Below are 19,648 nucleotides of genomic sequence, written 5' to 3'. Positions count from 1 at the left end.
ATTTCTTGTTAGTATACAGCTGTTAAGGTTGTTAATTTTTTTGTATATGAATTGCTAAAACAGCATACTATGACAAATAGTATGTAGTATATACTGTATAGAAATAGTGTATAGTATGGATTTGGGACACAAGTTGGGACACTTTTCGTCACTCCCCACTCCCTGTGGGTTTGTCTTTTTGGGGAGTGATGAGGTCAGAGCCTTGATGCCAAACATCAATTCGGTACATATTATACATCCACATGATAATCTATTTAATGTGAGTTGGCTAACTTAAACTTTCTTTCATTTGTGTCGGGGTAGATGGAAATTTTATGAGACAATTTTGACAGCAAATTTTCATGATGTTTTTTTCATGAGGTCCCCAAGAATGGAGCCTTCCATTGTTGGTGACATGTTACTCCCTATATTTTTAGAAATATAAATATAATAATATAATATTTTTAGAAACTTTGGAACTTTGATTTGTGAAGTGAACTTTCTCATAATTAAGTTTTTGACTTACTTTCGAATTTGTAACTTTTATGACATGACAACTTTTCTTTTTTATGTTGGTTCGGACAATTTTTAAATTGTTTTGATTATTATTGCATGGATTCTGTTTGTGCCTGTCAAATCAGTACATGCTTTTCTACCTAAAGCCTTGAATTCAACATCAACTCAAATCAAATTTGAATTACAACTGATGAAAAATATTCTAATACATTTTGCTTTCTCAAGGACAGTACGCAGTAAGCAATAAACAACTGTGGACTTTAGTGGTACTGTAAATGTGGATATGCCTTACAGAGCATCATACACACCCAAATACGCATACACTCAAGTGCACATACGCATACAAAGGAACACAGCCTTTATCTAGTAGATAAAAACAGCTCTATTTGGGCATTGGCTCCGAGCGCTAGAAGATAACACTGGAAATTAGAGCGTATAAAAGCTTCCCCACTGGGAGAGCCATCAGTAGGTTTACACAGTGTGTGTGTCCATGTGTGATTATACTGTATGCATGTGTTGTGCATAAACAGGTGCACACGTGAGGTGCGAGTGTGTGTGGCTTGTGTCTAGGTGGGAGAGTGGAAGCATCTGGTGATTTTACCCTTCCTCTCCACATCTCTCTCTTCTTCTTCTCACTCCCGTTTGCTCTTTCTCATGGTTTGATTCGAGGCAGAACTCAATTCCTCAATTCCACACCCTGAGTGCTGTTGATAAGGGCCCCGCTCGCTGCAGTCGGGCCCCGGAGAGGGACACAGCGTGAACGCCGAATGGCAGAAAATCGAATTCCTCAAGACAATGAGGTCCATTTGTAGAGTTAAGCCGGATGAAAGGCCCATATTTAGCCAGCCACTGTTTCAGCCACCATCTCCCCGTTTCCCATTGTCGGCCAGAGAAAAATAAATGCTTATTTAAGAGAAAGAAAAGTTGTGAAAAAGCGTTTTGGCCCCGATAATTGGCAGAGAAGCCAGCTGGACTGCTGATGTTTTCTCTTCCTATTTTCACATATTTATGCATTTTATTATATGGATGATTGACACATTTTGTTTTTTATCTGTAATGCATTGACAGAACATAACAAAAAACTAATTATATATCATAGAATGGATGAAATCAGGATTACTGTTTTTATGAGGCTTAATGCATCAGTTGAATGGAACATAAATTGTTAAAAGATTAATGAGGAATGATGTGTTCTTTTCAAATTAATGCTGGAATATTTTTTTCTGTGTTAGTGTCAATCAACTTATTAATTTAAATTTTCACATTTTGTTAGCAACAAAAATTCAGCTTTTAATATGAAAAAATAATAATATACACAACATTACATGCATTAGTCATGTGTTGGGATTTACAATGGTTAAAGGGGGGGGGCATGCACTTATGTAGGTGCGATCAATTAATTATGGCTATCAGAATTATCAAAGAATCATAAATAACTAATGAATAAAGTCCTCAGGGGCACCACTCTTCTTAAAGAAGAGAAATGATAGCCAATTCATTGATTGAGTCTCATAAAATACACTAAACAATTGGAACTCAGATTAATAATTAAATTAATAACTATAACCAGAATTACCACCAATAGCTAGTAGGATGAAGGATTCGCAAATTACTCACTCTTGTGAAACCAGCATAATTATACACAAGCATTTATTAAAGATAACACACAATATGAAGACTAACTCTAATTACACTAAACTACAGAACAGAGGGTGTGTGTGTATGTGTGTGCGCGCACAGGTCAGAAACAAAGTAAAATGTGGAGTGGGAGCTTTAAAGTTACTCTCCGCCGTGTGTGGTTGTCTTTAAGGGCCAAATTAGAGGTGTATGTGTATGATCTGTTTAGCATAATGGTGCCAAGTTAAAAGGAGTTAGTTAGCATGCAAAGACACTGTCTGTGTGGAGCATAACATAAACAAACATCAACTTAGTGTGTGGCTACCAAATTAACCTATAAACAGATAAACACTTCACAACAACAAAACCTCGGAAAAACACATCAGTACATGTACATCATTAACTAAACAGTCCTGTGCTTAGCCAAGTACACTGTTACTCTATGCTATACCCAGTTGTTACGTTACCCGTCCGTGAGAGGTGGCCTTGGTGCTGCTATTAGCTGGCGGTCAGTCTGTTGTAGATGAGCCAAGCTGGGAAGAATTGTGGTTCCGCTGTGGAAGCGTCTTTTGCTGTGCAGTGTCTGCTTGTAGAGGTCGGAGGAAGCCGGTCGCTCTCACTGTGGTTGTCCTTACAGAGTTAACAGCTCAGCGTTAACTTGTTTTGTGCTCCTGTTAGCATGTGAAGTTAGCTGGCAGGCTGTATGTGTGCATTTGTACTACACTTTGTTGCAGAGATCTAAGAGGCCTTCGCAGCACTTTGGTAGATCAGGAGACATCGGTCCTGCTGCGTTTTTCTGCTCCGAGCAGATTACATGGCGAAGCCCGGAGGGTGGAGTTCAGGTGGGTGTGTGCTGGTGAGCAGGCCACACTGAGAGGGAGACAGCCATGGGCTGGAGAAAAAGAGAGAGAACAAAGCATTGCTGACCTTTTTACTGACCTAGTGACATCCAGGTCACAGGTCAGACTGGCCAATGCTGCGTTCAGTGGCTCTCGGAATTGTGGGACAAAAGAGAATGCAGTCTCCTAACAAAAGTTCAGTCAAAAAATCACCCAAATGAATTAATTCATCTGTGGAGTCCCAACACATGCTGTCTCTAAAAAGCAATGTAATCAAATTCTATACAATATACTGTAAATACAATAAATGTATAAAGTTGCTAACTGATAACATGAGCAGGATAGGATAATAAGCGTAAATGGGATGTTACACTCAGGCATGGACCCATGAGTGTTCACTGAAGCAGGCAACCATTAGTTCCAGTTATTCCTTATTAACAATATGTCCCACTGATTCCTCCAATGGTGCGGTAAATGGAACAGACCTCAGTCAATGATCTGCCTGCAAACAATCTCTTTGGTTGAGAAGTGACTTCATCCACAAACAACACAATACCATCACTTGAATTCAGCTTTGTTTCACACAGGCTTGCACCCTCTGGATCTACATAGGTCTTTGTGTATCTGTGCACTATAAGTTTACAGGACAGGCCTCTAAAAGTGCTGCAGGTACCCTGTTTTTCACTCCACTTTTCTGTACAACAAAAACTATCTGTCCTCTTGAGTGAGTCCACTGTGATACAGAGTGGCAGAGTGTTCCTCCAGAACTGAAGAGGTATTGTGCATCAGATGAGCAACCTCTTCAAAAGGCGTTGCTGGCACAAGGGCAGACCCACCATCGTTGCTCTCCACTCCAGAAGAGCAGAGACATGAGTGCCTTGTCCTCCTTTTTCACTGGGATGTACTGTATGAAAGTATGCTTCTCCCAAACTGCCATTGGCCTAGATGGGACCACTTGGTGGTCAGTTCAGCATGTCAGGCTGACCAATTGTTAGGGACCAAGCAACAAAGCAGGAGTTGTAGATGAAAACCTGGGTTTTTATGTACCCCAACAATGCAAACACAGTATAAACCAAGAATATCATAACTAGGCCTATAAACAAGGTCAACAAAATTGAACTATAGTCAATTTAACCACTAAGCAAAGTGTTTAGTTGTGGTGAAATGAACAAACTGAATAGCCAGACTGTCAGCATCAAGCTGCTGTATCCCCTTGCAGGAGGCTGATCATTTAACCCCTGGAAAGACCCTAAACACTGACAACATCAGCACGATCATCTGTACCCAGTGCCTGGAGTTTATTGAGGTGCTGCACCTGAAGGAGAAACTGATGCAGCGTGTTTGGGCTTTCTCACTCCACACTCACAGATACAATCTAAGACTAAGTCTACAGCGACTCTGTGAGGCTGTACTTTGCCACAGGTGTGCTTTGTGCTTTGAGGTAAATGCTAACATCAGCTTGCTAACATGCTAATGTTTAGCAGGTATAATGTTTAACATGTAAACATTTAACATTTAGCATGTTAGCATGCTAACTTCATAATATATCTAATTAGCACTACACATGAATTACAGCTGAGGCTGATGGGAATGTCATTAAATTTGCATGCAGTTTGTCATAAACTGAAATTTTGGATACATGAACATTCTGACCTGATGATTGTGCTAGATGAAAAGTCACCAAAGTTATTACAATGAATCCTGAGGGGACATAAATGTCTGCACCAGATTTCAAAGCAATCCATCCAATAGTTGGTGAGATACCCTGCAACAATCAGAAAGTCAAACCAACAAATTCCTTATGTTGATAAATAAATCCTGACTCACCACATAAAAAAAAGAAGTTTACAAATGTTCTTGAGATCTTTGCCAAAATTTTCAAAAAAACAGAAGCTGACTCATTGGAAAAGTTTTCCCATACATATTTTATTCTTCTGAAATATTTTCAATATCTCCATCCATAATAACCATCTAAAATAAAACAATTTGGATGGCATGGTCACCATTTTGATCAACTACAGTAAAAGGTCAATTTGAGCTTTTGTGGTTGAAAACTGGTTAAAAGATATAGAGTTGCGAAGTGGGAGGAGCCGCTGGTTCCTATTCTGTGTTCCCATTTCAATTATTTTTCTTTCAACGATGTCCTCTATGTTGCTTAACACAGAAATACTGTATGACACTAGCATCCGACTGTAAAGGTTAATTTTATGCTATTAACAAATGCAGCCCCATAGTTGCTGAATTCATCCAAAAATGACCCAGAAATTAAAACTGAATTGATTTAAGCTGCAGTGTGTAAAATCATTTTTCTCAACACAATAATCTTTAGATCCCACCTGCCTGCCGATCAGAATTTTAAGCTCTCTGATTGAATATTTCTTGCCAAACTGCACCTTGGGAGTCGTAGTTCACTTCTCCCCCGATGTACACAAGCTCGTATCTTCGATTTTGTATTGACAGAATCAGATATTTTATTTTTTTTAAAGATTAATTTTTGGGGCTTTTTGCCTTTATCTGATAGTTACAGCTGAAGAAATGTGGGAGAGAGGGGATAACATGCAGCAAAGGGCCGTGGGCCAGACTCGAACCTGGGCCGCCGCGGCAAGGACTCTGCCCCATACAAGGGGCGCGGAATCAGATATTTTCTAACGTAGTTGTTCATCTTTTGGACCGATGATTCAACCAGGAGAGCTTCATGTGAATCCAAGCTGTGAAAATATTGCATCTGTGACTCACGTAATATCGTCTATGGGAAAAATTTATGGGACTTTTACTTCAGGAACCTGGATCATTCAAATTAGCTCCGCCCACTTCATAATTATTTTATGCAATAGAGCCGTATAGATCTGATTATTAGATCACCAGGATTGCTTCCATGGCTAGCGTCTAATCTAATACCTTTAATCTAAAGTAAGCTATGTTTATAACAATCCAGAAGAACATATGAGTTTTGAGTAAGACAGGCTGCTTTAATGTTTAGTGCAAATGAAGGGTATTTTTTGGGGCAGACACAGTGGACATTACTGACATGTGAGCTTAAAAAAAAAAGCTATATTTTCTACCGAACTGATAAAAATGATCAGAAACAGAGAAGTGATCCCAATTTCCACCTCAAACTAAGAAAAATTCACCAGTAAACAAAATGTGCCCTTAAAAAGGTTATTTAAAAGGCGTTGATTTAGTTTTGCAGTAAAATGTCTATTCATCTTTGCCTCATTTTTTTCTCTCTTCATCACATCCACAAAGAAACTAATTGTGGAAGGCTGAATAATAAACAGCAGGAACATGTGAAGCTCGGGCAAGACAGGGCAGATGAACAGCTCTTTCCAATCTACTCTTCTTCCTCCTCCTCCTCCCTGTACATTTCCTCCCTTAAGAACTGCAGCTGAGACAGTCCTCTAATGATGAGTTTTAATGGCCCTTAGACCTGCTGCGATCCACAAAGGCCTGTACATGCACTGCTGCCATTTCCCTCTGATGCATGCTCGCTGCCTTTCTGACGGCGTCCCACAGAGTGATGGGAGGAGAGGAAGAAGACATGGAAAGAAAGACAGACATGGGGAGATACTGCCTGTCTTTACATGAAAGCAGAGACAATAGAGAAATGCTTTTGTTTTATATTTCATGTGAATCATGGTGTAACTATTCTTCTTTCTTCCTTCTCGTGTCTTTGTTGTTTATTTTCTGCAGCGGAATGCTTCGAGGACGAAAGAGAAGGAGGTGAGGAGGAGCAAACACAGACTTGATGACTTGTGTGTTTTTGGCATGGCCAATGGAAGGAAGGGGTGCAGTTTTATTGCCATTGATTGGAGCATTATACTGTGCATTGTTGCAAGATTATTACATTAACTGGTCTGACTTAATCACATTAGGAATGCGAGAGAAGAGAATGGGGTATGTCATATCCTTGCAAATACGCACATCATAGCCTCTGCCTTTCTGCTCAGTTGGTTTATTTGGCGGCATGCCAGGCAGCTGCAAGAACTGTGGGAAGTTTGTTGATCTTCACTGACAAATGGACTTTTTTTTGAAAGGGGCAAGGCAACTTTTCGGGGTGATGATTTATGTTGTGTTTCTGTCCTCAATGACTGTAGTGATTTTAGATTCAACCTATTGTTTGGATCGCTTGGAGATGACATGCCTTTGTTCTCTCAAACAATGAAACTACATCAATTGAAAATGCGATTTCTGCGGTAAACTAACTTTTTTTGCTGCTGGGCAAGTTCCTTCAAAAGTTCTCCCAGTACCTCACCCCGCTAAGGGAAGTGTTCCTGAGAGGAAGTGACATGCCAGGCCAAAGTGAGGATCGTTTTTAGTTGATATGCCCCATTGCCCAATGACCTGCTTTATGCAAGCGTCCTCGCAGTTTGAGGAGACAATTTGTGCCTCGTCAGTATCTATAAAAACCAGTGTTCCTTAGAGCCCAGCTCGGGCTGCTCTAGAGGTTAATTAACCCCAGGCAGTCTACCTCCTTTCACCCCAGTCAGGGGGCCACTCAGCCTGGGTATTGAAGCTCTCAAAGCTGGGCTCTCTGTGGGAGTCTGCGCCTTTCCCATTTCCTCCTGAGCCACAGGCTTTTAACCATGTGGTCTCTCTTTTCTCTCTTTCCTCTAACTCTATTTGTCTGTGTATACCTCTCCACAAATAATGAGACATTTCACATCTCCGAGAGACGTGCTGAGGTCTGCTGCCAGGACCCCACCTGTTCATCACGAGGCCCTGCACCTCCTAGCTGCCCTCATTAGTGCCTGAGTGAATACTGATGCTCTGCATGTGTCAGTCTCCATGTTGACCATAGCCAGGGTACATCAGGTGTCAATTACAGTTGAATGCAGATAATAAAAATTGGACACAACCTGTAGATAAGTGATGGTCAGGCCCTGCACGCTCTAATGTATCCAGGGGATGAAGCAGCTGGATAAAAATGGGTTTTGCATATGTTATAGTGCGCATGCGCCAACGTACATGCTGCCTGTTGCCGTAGCTCCGTCTTGTTTGAGCTGCTGTAGCAAAAGAGTTTCCCCTCAGGGATCAATAAAGTATTTCTGATTCTGATAAAATAAAACACTTTGCAACACAATAGTAAAAGATTTTAAATTCACAATTCAACTTCCTGTGCAGATGGAGTGTTTCTACGGAGGAACTAAAAAACTCACAATGCATAAACCTCACAAAACCCTCCACAGGTTTGGTAAACATCACCATGGACACAATCTCAAATCCCCTGACTTGCCCAAACTGATAAATATACACTCTCACACACACTGAAGACCCATGGTTTTCTCTTCAGCAGTCAGAGAATTTCAAAATGCCTCATTCTCTGCTGTGATAATTACCCATGCTGCTCTCTGATGGAACATTTGCATAATCATCATCAGCCATTCACAGAGGACACACAAAGGATTATAATGAGGCAACAGAGAAACAAGAAGCATTTCAAGGAGACATTGAAGACTCGCACTGAGAGGGCAGTCATTGTTGCCTGATATTGTGCACAGAACGCCACCAAACAGGACGAGAGATGTAGTGATCATCTCTTTAGGGGAAAAGAAATCACAAAAATGCTTTGACCAATGTGTCCCCAAGTATTCAGGTTGCATAATTCAGTGTAGCCTACTTGCTGAGATGCTGTATTTGTGGAGAGTTGGTGGAGAGGTGAGCCAGAGAGTGGGAAGTGAAAAAAATCATCTTATCCTTAACAAACCTGCTGTTGCAACAATCACAGTAGGTGGAAGCAGCAGGCGCTGTCAGATATACCTGCCTTTAAATCCAGTTACTTCTCCAAACTTTGTTCTACTTGCTAAAGCATGAGTTCTTGTGTGAAGCAGCAGGTTAATTTTATTTTACTCTACAATGTAGATTAGCATAAACTGTGTATAAGGTGATGTTTACTGACATAGCTTACCACAGATATACTAATTTTATATACTGACCTAAATGCCTATGTTATAGCAGATCTTTTGCACCATTCAAAGGACAGCAAAATAATAATCTTTAATGAATTATCTTTCCTTATGCACAGGAATGAAATACATGAAATATATTACTTTCATAAAAAATACTGTAAATAAGCCAATTCCAGGCGAGATGTGAGGTTTTCTTCCACCTTCAACAGCTGTGTGCAGGGGCTCAGGTGTGTTTTGATGTCTCTGGTGGCTACTGGATCTTATTCAGCCTTTTCATGAAAAGGTTCAACACTACAGCTTTATATTCCAGTCAATTTAATGATAAGGAAGGTGGAAGGAACTGCAACACATGCAAGAACAATATTAACAACATTAAAAATTCATTTGCTGTTCAGAACATAATTTTTCCACCTTTTTACACTGACCTGTTTTTTTGCCCAGTGGATCCTAGTAGTCACTCAGAGAAGTACTAGTTTAGCAATTCCCTAACTCTCAAGGTCAAATTGTCTCATCAAAAGAGCAGTGGTGAAGTGGTGGTAAAGCTATTCTTGTTAGTCTCAATAGGGAAAAACTCATCTTTTTGCGCAGTGTCTTAGGGACAAACATAAGCCTTCTGTAGTGCCCCCCCCCCCACAGTCGGGGATAACTTAAGTAGAAAACGAATGTGTGCACATCAAAGAGAATGGCATGAGCAGTGATCAACAGGCCTTACAACCTTCCATGTGGAATTGTTCAAAATAACTGTATCTGCACTTTGAAGTGAAAGTGCTGTATTTATTGGATGTTGGGTCAGGGAACTGAAAAGTAGGAAGAAATGGGCAAAATGTTCAATCATCCAATCCAGTGAATGACTTATTAAGGCTCTATACTGTGCTGGCTTAAACATTAATGTTAAACTAACGACAGAGCGCTGTGAGTCAATAATGAAGGTAAAGATGATCATGTATGCTTGCTGAGTTTGATGCATCATAACATTAGCCTTACATGGCTATACCACACATGAACTCACCCATGAACAAAGTAGGTTAAACCCTGAGTTCTGTAAAAGCCGCCTTTGTCTCTGTGACTCGATAAATTCATGTCGAGTGAAGCTGCATGCCCTTCAACTGACGGGTAAGATTTGGTTTATGTAAACAACAAGCGAATTATGCATTCAGCCATCGAGCTGGATATGAGCAACATCAGCCCACTGCGCTGTGCAGTCGGCTAGCTTATTCAAGGAGCGTTTGCAGAACAGCCAATCTGTGGGCAGAAGTGCATGAGTGCCATCCCTTGAGCTGTTTCTCCTCAAAAAACATCCTGCATGCCTGCTGGTGTCCCCCTCCCTTCCTTCCCGTCTCTCTCTTTCTCCCTTTTTGCAGCTCCCTCACTTCACAAAACTCCCCAATGAAGGGACTTGTCATCTCTACACCTCCTCCGTGTCATGTTTTTCCTTCCCCTCCTCTTTCCCCTCCCTCCCTCTTTCTCTGTAACTTTCACTTTCTCTGCCTCGTCTTCCTCTGAGCCAGTCCATAGTGACAGTGCTGCCTCTTCCTCTGGATGCTGCTGGGTTGACAGGGAGAGGCCCAGAAAGCACAGAGAGACCTGCTTGCACTCTCGCCAAGACAGGCAAAGAGGGAAAAAACAGAAAAAGAAATACGAGGAGTAAAGGAAGGAAAGGCATGCACAGAGACAGAAAGCAAGAAGGGGAGGGACATTAAAAGAATTATAGAGATAAGATTATTGAGATAAGACACAGGTGAGACAAAGTGGGAGAGAAAAAAGGGAGAGAGAGCAAAAAGACGAGTGATTAAGAAAAAGAGATAAAGAAGGTAGCAGAGAGTGTGCAGTCAGGGCTGTGGGGATATGAAACGTCCTCAGGCAATATTCCTCAGCCTCAGCTCTCTCACGGTGAAAAGACAAAAACTTGGCTTTTATGCCGTAAACTTTGCTGCGTTGTAGACAGGGCTTAGGAGTAAGTGCAGCGCGGTGAGGATGATGAAGAATACAAATGTTAACTCTCCTTTGACTGCAAAACATGGGGACTATGGTAGGGCATTAAGTTGTTACTTGTGAGGTGTGATCTTTTTGACAAGGGCATCGGAGCAACCACCGTGGGCTGCCAGAGAGGCTGAGCAGAATGAACTCGCAGCCGAGCTGACCTTCTGACACAGACTCCATCATTCATTACAGTACACCCTTGGTAATACATCTCCTGTATATATATATTTTTTTTGTTGTTGTTGTTCCCGCCTTTTTTGCTTCTCAACAGCAAACACAGAAGACAGCTATTTTTTAATAGGTGAGATAAACTGACCGTTCACTAAACCTCAGCTTTGGAGTGCATGGGGCTGTAGTGAGAGTGATACCATTTAGAATTTGGAGGGTGTTGTCTGTTTTATTGCCTCTCTAAAACCAAAAACACAAGATCAAAAGTGTAAGGAATGGATTAAAAAGTGTGATTATTTGCTTTAACATAAGCTGTAATCGTTAGCATGTCTGACTAACAAGCTGCAAATAATAGCATTACTTCTAGGGGCAGGAGTTAGCATATCATTGACTAACACTAAAGACCCCATTTCCAATTAGCACATCCACTGTGTACCACCTCCCCACTGTGTGGAGGATGGTCCTGGATGCTACTATATCAGATTTTGGCTAACGTTAGCAGCTGTGTCCTGCATGTTATTGAATTTGGGGAAGTTTACAGTCTGGTTACCCAGATAAAGTTAGCCTTACATTTGCCAAACATATTTGTTAGTCCTTAATCCCAAAAGCCTTTTCTCTTGTTATAACAGTGAAAACATACAGTTTGAAAATATAAAACAAGTATGTAAGCTAAGCAGCCAAACAGAGTATTTTCCTCATCATACTTATAATACTAGTATTGCAGTGTAGAGTGAGTTAGTCCAAGAACAATGCTGTTTCTTTATCTCCATGTCTTATATGTTGTGTATCAACTGGTGAGCATGCTGACTTTTGCCTGGGACATGCAGCTTTAGCCTCAATGTTTTAGCATGATTTCATGTATGTAGTCATTAAGTGCATATTAAAGACCCCCCGTAAAGATTGTTGTTTTAAACGGAGTCAACTGGAAACATTAAAAAGTCAGCCGGAGACAGCGTTTTCAACCAACTCATGAAGCTAACATTAGCTTAATTAGCTAGCTAGCAACAGCTGATAAAATCTGCCAGTGACAGTTGTCATTTCAGCCGGCAAAATCAATGGTAAGAATTTCAAATGGTAAATCTCCCACCGTTATCATTGTAAACTGCATTTGTGCCGTGCAAGAACAAAAAGCTTGACAGGCATAGCTGTGAGTAAGGGGGGGCAGGACTTAGCGAACGGTCAATTAGCTGAGAAATTGACCACATAAATGAGCTTTTGAAGAAGCTGTTTTGCTTCAATTTTAAAATCTCCTGCATATTGATTACCGCTTGAAGTACTCTCCGGGCTGTTTTTATTTATTTTTATTACGCTTTGAGATCGTGCTTCAGGCTGTGAAGTGTGTGTGTGTGTGTGCACGTGTGTGTAGGAGGTTTAGAGAGGTGTGTGGGCGCAACTGAAGCATTTTGACTGCTTTAGAAGAACAAGGTCTGTGGAGCTAACATAACACGTCTCTCACTCACATTCTTTTACTCCCTGTCACTCTCTTTTCTTCTGTCATCATTATGAAGTAAATTGGCCTGCCGCACAACAGCCAGACAGTCTTTTAATGTGAAATAGGTCATCACATACTGTGGCATAATGACTCACTCAGGATCCTGCAATGGCTGCAAGCATTTGTCCATTTTATCATTAGAGATGTCTGTTTGCATGTACTATGAGCATGATGCAAATTGTATAAGTAATGTTTTCCTGTTTCACTGCTACGGGAGGTAAAGTAAATAGGCCTACAGTATTTTCTAACCTATATATCTCATTATGTAATGTATTTATTGACATAGGATATTTTTTATCATTTCCAACATGAAACAGATTATGCATAATATCATACATAGCATGCTGTTTTTGAACCCATTCAGGGTCATTATTTGTGGGGATATTCATGTATCATCCATCACATAAGTATAATTATCAGGAAGAAAATACAATTTCCCCTCAGTTGTATATAAAGGGCACTAGGTTTAATTCAATCACACACAGCATGATGCAGAAAGGAGAAAAATAACAACAGGCCCAAGATATATCTATATTTCTTTTTCCTTTTATTCTTGGCACACACAAAGCAAATATCCAGAGAATAAAGAGCATAATTAGAATTCTGAGACCTGAGTTTTAGAGTCTGCCGACATTCAGGTTTGTCATTTCTTCGGGGCTTTAACCAAAGCACAAGCTGCCTGTTCTGTCTTAGATAGATAGATGCTGTGAGCCCAAACCTGCACTGTGAGTCTTAACTATTATTTAAAGAAGCACCCATGAGGGCTAATGTTTGACGTCACTGCTATTGTTGTGGGTGTGATTAGCTAGAAATAGATTTGGAATCAGAGCTAAGAATGGCATCTTCAAGGGAACATGATTTGTGTGACCCTGAAAGGCCTGCAGCACTGGAGAATATTGATAAATTGCAACTGAGTGGTGCAATGTTTTCATTTAGATTTCCATTTTCCTACTTTCTGCTACTGATTGAAATAACTCAGTAGATAGAAGTGACTCAAGCTTTTACATTTGCTCTTCTAAACAACCAGCGTCAGGCAGGTTTGTCTTAGGAAAAAAATCTCTCTGGTGCACAGAAAATGGTTTGCTTAAAATAAAAAAAGAAAACCTAGGTAGAGAGCATAAACAGCAATCGTCACAACGGTTAAACAGACAAAGGAAACACACTGACAAGAACTCAAACCTCATTAACAGAAAATACAAGCTGTCACAGTGCTGCCCACACAGGTGATCTCTGTCAGCTTCAGTGCAAATCCAACAAAACACTAACTGCTTATAGCACCAAAAATTTTAATAGAATTTGAATAGGCTATTCATTCGTGAAAGAAGCATGGTTTACTACATATCGTTTTGCACAGGCGTATTCACTCATTACACAACGCTGCAAAATGTTCATCAACACTCTTTTTTTCTTGTCTCTCTCAGTGGTGGAAAGTTGCCAAGTACAGTCAGACAAATAAAGTACTGATGTACAATTTAGAGGTACTTTACATGAGAATTTCCTCTTAATGCCACTTTATACTTCTACTCCACCATATTTCAGAGGGAAACATTTGACGTTTTATTCTATTACATCTATCTGACAGCTGCAGGTACTAGTTACTTTTCAGATTAAGCCTGTATATTAACAAGACTAAATCTACAGCCTCTGTGAGGCTGTACTTACAGGTACAGTGGGGCTTTGAGCTGAATGCTAACGTCAGCATGCTAACATTCTCACAATGACAATGCTAACATGCTGATGTGAAGGGGGTATAATGTTCAAAATGTTCACCATCCTAGTTTTTTTGTTTGCACTTAACTTAAGTACAGCTGAGCCTGATGGGAATGCCATTAGTTCTGAAGGTATTTGGTCACAAACCCAAGTATTGGACCCATTAAAAGTTGCCCTGATGATGGCGGTAGAGGAAACGTTAAGGGATCACCAAAGTCATCACAACTCATCCTCTGGGCAGCATGGATATCTGTAACAAATTTCATGGCAATATATCAAATAGTTGTTGAGATATTTCAACCTGCCCCTTGATTTCTCTTCAATCATTTGACTTTACTTTAAGGAAAAAAGAGTGATCTGTCTCATTCAAAGATACTGCCAGTTTAGACTGTCTCACCTCTGCACTGGCAAGTTGTTTATTTGCTGAAACAAGCTTCCAGGTTTGCAGAGAACTAAAATTTGAAAACTCCATCCCAGATGAAATTGCTTGATTTCTAAAACGTTCATTTTGGCAGCGTGCAATACAGTTGTATTTTTCATATCACAGCAGTCTGAGGAAAGACATTAAAGCCTTGGGGTTGTTTTGTGAGGGATATGGATTGTTTGAATAACACTGTGCAGCGTAGACAGTGGTCTCTTTGTATACAGCTTTTCTCTAGAGACTATTATTCTTCTGGAAATCTCCCCACAGACTGTCTTCAGTGCAGAATGGAAGTCTTAAGGTTTTAAAAAACATAAGACAATGATAGTGAACATAGCTCGAACTACATACAAGACTGAAAAAGCACGCTGCTTATACAGTGCCTAAGGAGAGTGAACATATTGCTTGGAGACAAAATATATGTAGCAGGTCAGTTTTTTTCTGTGCAAGAAATGATTCAGGTGCTTCAAATACTTTGCTTTCACCTTTGATTATATGCACAATATTTATCAAAAGCAAAGTTATAGTCTATTGAATGAAACTTTATTCAATACAAGTGCCATGACTGCTGGCAGTACACAGAACAAGTTTACAGATCTCCACCGCCTCAGCAGAGAACAGATCATTTTCTTTATGTCACTTGTAAAAGACCCATTTATAACTGTGAAATTCAGTCAATAAATTCTACTGCCCTCTGCGGCCTTTTTCTCCCTCTGCGGAACACACCACAAAATGTCACCATGAAACGCCTTCAGAATATTCCCCAAACTGCAATAAACAAGAATGAGCGAGAACACAACTCACACTGTAAACACCTCAGGCCTTTTCACAGGAAGCTCCCCTCCCCAAAATAATGTTTCATTGCATAGAATTTGATGAATATTTTTCACGGCGCAGTGATATCCTGTGTTTTTTTTTGTTTTTTTCTTGGTCTATGAAAAATCCTGACTCCTACTTGACACTGCCAAGCTGTGTTGGAGGGGTTTTTATGATGCACTGAGTGCACCCTTGACTGGCTTCATGAGGTGTGAAGTCACCACGGTCAACTTATACAGTAAAGGTTCATGGTATAGAGGTGCAGAAGGCAAAAATGCAGAATCAGCTGTGGGTATGGTGCCATCATTGCCCTATTCATCCTGAAAGGAGGCTGCTTTGGAGGTTTTGATCTTTGTAAGCATGGAAAAGTTGATGTTTTTGATTTTTTAAATCAGTGGCTATTCTTAAAAATGATAAATGATGATTTAGTATTGCAGCTACATTTTGTCATAATACACAGTACATAAAAGGGCTAAACTCAGGAACAATATTTTTATAATTTAAATATTCAGAGCCTATTTTTCAAGCATTGCAGGATCTTGTGTAAGACAGGATTCACTGTGTAGAAGGTTAAATACACAGACAGCCCACGTGCTAAAGTGTTTTTCCATGTCTCTGTCAGCAACTGTGTTTCACACTTGAATAAAATGAAGCAATGTCCAGGTGTGCATAACTTGTACTAACGTTACATAAGTGCATATTTACCTTCTTTGGCAGAACAAAAGAAAAACAAGATCTGACTTTGAAGCAGTAAAATGCGAGCAGGTTTAAGAGATATCACAACCTAAAATGAATTATCCAACTACAGAATTTGCTGTTTGGTATTGGGTCACGTTTTTTTGTCACATTTTCCACATTAACCACAAACTTAACTATTTCTTTTGGCTAATCTTTGGCCATTAAACTGTTAATGGCCTGTTAATGGATTCTCTGTTTGTAGTCTTCTCAACCAATAATGAATCAACTGATGCAACAGAGGCATCAGTTTGGGGAAAAATGCTAAAGTTAAAAAAATAAAATAAAATCTCATGTCTCACCAGGGTTGAAAATATGAATCCATTCTGACGGGATATTCCTTGTGTTCTTTTTAAGATGTAATTCACAAATATGAGGTGCTTTAGTCTGTGTACTCAATAGTGTGTCACTTGGTGAAACACACCATGGTTTAAAAATCATTACCTCATTAAATTGTACCTTGGCTGATTTTGTTATGTTGTGCCTACCAAAATGTTCAGGTACTATGGCAAATATTAAAAAAACACACACACACACATACAAATATGTGTTAATGCATGTTATGAATGGCAATGAACCAGCCAAGACCTACATGTGCATCACTCCTCAGTCTCCTCTTATAGCGGAGTGATTTTCATCTCTCTCTCTTTCTCACTCCAGTTTCAGCTGTCAGTCTAACTGCATTCTTCACCTGCTTCCTCCAGTTTTTGTTCTGAAGAACTGAAGAAGTTTCTGTGGATGCTACTCTTTTCTCTGTATGTGTCCAGCCATGTTGTCTATACCGTAATCAGTGGCGGAAAGTAACTAAGTACATTTACTCAAGTACATGAGTAACTTTGACTAAAAGGATTATGATTTCTGGAAAGAGACATTGCTGTTGAGTTTTTAAAATGTATTTTTTGGGCGCTTTGGGCACTGCAAGCCGAGCGTCATATCGGCTAAAGAGATGTCTGCCTTTTTTGAACATAATGGGACTATATCTCTAAAACTTGGCAACTCACATCAAAACAATCAAGATGGATAAATAGCACTACAGGTAAGAGGAAAAATATGTATTTTGGATTTTGGGTTAAACTGTTCCTTTAAGTAAGGTTTTGAATGCAGGATCTTTACTTGTAGTGGAGTATTTTCACAGTGTGGTATTGCTACTTTTACTTATGTAAAGGGTCTGAATACTTCTTCCAACACTGACTATAACGCTGCTCATATCCAAACTGTCCAGTTTGTGAAACAAGGCATAAGAAAAAGATGTCTGATTAAAGGTATAACTCAAAGACTCCTAAAAACCAACATAGCTGATTTAGCAATGACCACAAAAGCATCTGACCATTTTAAATGAAGAGGTGACTCAGTTTTTATATTTTCTGAACCTGGATTTACAATAAATTTTACAACTGTAAACAACCACATGGTGTTTGTCTATTTATAGCATTCACGTTAATGAAAACAATAAATGTGTCCCCTCCTGTCAATGAAGCTGGCAGACAGGCAGAAAAATACAAGGGTGAAGAAATGGACCACTTCAGATTAAATATGCTTCATAATTATGCAGTGAAATAACTGAATTTTATGTTAACCAGATGAGGTTTACTCATTAAATGTGACCATATTAATGAACACACTAACATAATATGATGAAAAAGAGAGCATACAAACAACAGTTTCCCATCAGGCTCACCATTGTTATGTTACCTGTACTGAATTAAAACAGCCTGCGGGTTTTTCTGCTATCATTATACCAAGCTGGGTTCTCTTGAAAGGGCATTTGTCCCATTATCGCAGGTGGAGGGTGGTTTGCAAATTCAGACGCACAAATCTTAAGCAGCATTATATAAACCGCAGAATAAGCAAAGGAAGGGGAAAATATGGAAAGTATTTGAAAAATTGCATAATTACTTAAGTTTGAGTGAGCAGCACCTGGGGCATGGCAAAATCCTCTGCATCCAATTAAAGAAAACTGTCTAAATAGTCTCATGGCATTGTATTTATTCATAAAGGTCATCCATTTATGAGTAAACTTTCAAAATAAATTATTTCATGCAATTTACATGAAATTTGAATAATTTCTACTGGAGATTCAAAAAGGGAACTAGCGGTGATATTGACCCAGCAAAACTACCAAAAGTCCCCTGAGGCTTTACAGAAACGGGAATAACACCAAACAGATAAAAGCACACAATAATGTACAGTGAGGTTGTATATATTAAGACTTGGACCCAGTGAAATCAGACACAGGTGGCGTTAAACAGCCTCCAGAAGTCCAGCCTTTGGCTCAGAACCCTTTGGGCTAAACAGACGAGGTACGTCTCTTTCTCCGAGGCTGCGGATAACCCTGCCCGACCTCCAGGAACATCAGTTTGTAGAACACTGTGTTAGAAATCCTCCTGGGATCTGAGTCGGGGAGCTCTGGAGCTAATAGGTACAGATATCCATTTTCTTCCCTGCCTGCGCCTTCTTCCTCGTTTCCCCTGCACTGCAAAAAATGTCCATCTCAAATGCACTTGCACACGGGAAGTGGCAGCTGCTGGCCAGGCTGCCACAGTTTGCTATGAGTTCAACTCCAACCACTGCAGCCAGAAACTCAGCAGTAGTGCACTTGTGCTGATGCGATCAGTAAATATGCCAAGAAGTGGTGGCAAATTAAAATATAATATTCATTTGTTTTTGTTTTTCGACATTTCTTGTTTAACTGGTGAAATATGATAAGTCAAACTGCACAATAACTGGCTGAAATTCCTTTACTTGGTATCAGAAAAAAACATTCAAACATTTATATTTAAGATAACACTGCAGTGTTAACACATGTTAACTTTAGCACAGCTACTGTGTTTACAGGGGCTTATTAGAAAGTCCCACTCCGCTCAAAATGTTTTGCTAATTGTTGCTTCATTCAGATGTTTGAGCTTCACTGCACAGTGATGTATACAGCTTGACACCAGAAAACTGTTTTCACATTTATCTGCTAAAGGAGGAAAGTTTCTCACCTTAAATCTCAGTTTGACACGCGTTCGTACGAGCAGGATTTTGTGACATTACAACTAGTTCGGAAGCCAATCGTGGTCCAGTACGCAAGTGTGATGTGGAAACTTGAAACCTCCAGCGCACGTACACGGAGAATGGATCTTGTGTCCAGCAGTTGAAATATTTGCATATTCATAGATTCTGCATTTTTCAATGAGGGAGAAGGAGGAGATGTCATTTTGAGAACTTTTAATGTGGTAATTGAACTTTTCTTTTGGTGGAAAAACAAATCAGACACAAATTATTATTTGACGCAAAGTATTTTTATATGTCTTAAAACTTGTCCGGAGGGGATCTTAGTCCTAAATGGCCACATTTTGCCATGGTCAGTTCTTTTTTGTATTATTAGGTAATTGTTGTGAATGCTCAGAGGTCGACAGATTTTGCTCCCCCGGCTGCAAAAGATGCCATGTTTGAACACTGGACAGCAGCAACAAATGCAAAAAGC

General features: G+C 39.8%; 1 protein-coding gene across 2 annotated transcripts in view; it reads right to left on the bottom strand.

The window, feature by feature from the left end:
• Positions 1-19,648, bottom strand: part of cald1a (caldesmon 1a) — a 341,833-nt gene that overhangs the window by 149,599 nt on the left and 172,586 nt on the right. The window lies entirely within an intron of this gene.

The sequence above is a fragment of the Siniperca chuatsi genome, linkage group LG23 (assembly GCF_020085105.1).
Source record: "Siniperca chuatsi isolate FFG_IHB_CAS linkage group LG23, ASM2008510v1, whole genome shotgun sequence".
Taxonomy (NCBI): domain Eukaryota; kingdom Metazoa; phylum Chordata; class Actinopteri; order Centrarchiformes; family Sinipercidae; genus Siniperca; species Siniperca chuatsi.
The sequence above is the reverse complement of the archived record's forward strand: the minus strand, read 5'-3'. Positions and strand labels throughout refer to the sequence as shown.